Here is a 1,989-nt window from a genome sequence, read left to right as displayed (position 1 = left end):
CAACAACTACAACAAAAATGGAGCCGCTGTTCCACGAGCGGGCCCACGGAGGAAGCACCGAGGTAAACGAGGCGGCATTCGGGTCAGAATGAGGACGCAACCTTACCGTCCACCTCTGCCAAGCATCCTTCTTGCTAACGTCCAGTCCCTGGAGAACAAGATGGATGAACTTCGAGCGAGGATTCAATTCCAGCGAGACACGAGGAACTGTTGCGTCCTGTGCCTGACGGAAACATGGCTGAACCCACTGGTGCCGGACGAAGCCATACGTCCAGCCGAGTCCTTCTCTGTGTTCCGCGGCGACAGAACGGGGGAGTCGGGGAAATCCAAAGGTGGAGGCGTCTGCCTAATGGTAAACAACCGCTGGTGTAACGCCAACAACACCAAATTCCTCTCCCACTCCTGCTCGCCCAACCTGGAACAGCTGACCATACTATGCCGTCCATTTTATCTCCCCTGGGAATTTAGCACGGTCATTATTTCAGCTGTTTATATCCCACCGCAAGCGGACACCGACACAGCTCTGTCGGTCCTGTACGATGTGTTGTGCGGATTTCAGAACAGACATCCCGACGCGGCTGTGGTGGTGACTGGGGACTTTAACAGGGCCAACCTTAAAAAGTTCTGCCTGATTTCCACCAACACATCACGTGTGCCACCAGGGGAGATGGAACTTTGGACCATTGTTACACACCTTACAAGAACGGATACAAGACCGTCTTGCTCCCTGCTTTCGGGAAATCAGATCACGCCACGATCTCGCTGGTTCCTGTTAACAGGCCTCTGATCGCGCGAGAACTGGTGGTAACGAGGGAAGTGAAGCGGTGGACGGACCAATCGGAGGCTGCACTCAGGACACTCTGACTGACGTAGACTGGGACATGTTCCAATCAAGTTCAAGTGACGTCAGCGAGTTTACGGAGGTTGTAGTAAGTTTTGTAACTACGCTAGCAGACAATATCGTTCCCGCGGTGAAAGTTCGGAGAATTCCAAACCAGAAACCGTGGGTTGATAAATCCATCCGCTGCGCTCTGAATGCTCGCACGGTCGTTTACAACGATGGTCTTGTATCCGGAAATATGGACAATTACAAAGCGGCGTCGTACAATCTGCGGAGGGCGGTGAAGAACGCTAAACGGGCGTACAGAGAGACTGTGGAGCTACAGATGGAGCGGGGGGACACAAGACGCTTGTGGCAGTGGCTGTGGACTATTACGAACTACGAACAGCAGCTCCTTCCCAGCCACGAGTGTGGACGCCTCCCTAGCCGACCAACTGAACTCCTTTTATGTGCGGTTTGAGTCTGGCAACAGCACCGGTAGCTCGCCGGCTAATTGGAGTTACACCGCTGGGGATGAGCGCGCACTCTCAGTGTCCGTGCACGAGGTCAGGAGGGCTCTGATGCATGTGAACCCCAGGAAAGCTGCGGGCCCAGATGACATATCTGGGCAAGTACTGAGACCTGTGCTAACCAGCTAGCTCCGGTGTTAACTACAATATCCAACATCTCCCTGGCTGAATCAGTGGTCCCATCCTGCTTCAAGAGGTCCACCGTCGCTCCTGTCTCGAAGATCGCCTCTCCTGCCTGCCTGAATGACTACCGTCCGGTGGCCCTCACCTCTGTGGTCATGAAGTGTTTCGAGAGGCTGATTAAGGATTATATCTGCGCCTCCCTCCCCCGCACCTTGGACCCGTTGCATTTTGCATACCGGCAGAACAGATCCACGGATGACTCCCAGGTACTGCACACCACGCTCACCCATCTGGATGGCCAGAAGGGGGCCTATGTGAGAATGCTGTTCATTGATTATAGTTCAGCTTTCAACACCATAGTCTTACTGTATTACGTTTTAGGAGTCAGTTAGTTGGTCTTTTAGAAAGATTTTTTTTCCTAGGACATATTGTGTGTTATCACCGGGTGCGTTGCATTACATTTCACTGCATATATGTATGAAAGTATGTATATGTATGTGACGAATAAACCTCTTG

Source organism: Zeus faber (assembly GCF_960531495.2).
Source record: "Zeus faber genome assembly, chromosome: 7".
Taxonomy (NCBI): domain Eukaryota; kingdom Metazoa; phylum Chordata; class Actinopteri; order Zeiformes; family Zeidae; genus Zeus; species Zeus faber.
Note: the sequence above shows the minus strand (reverse complement) of the source record.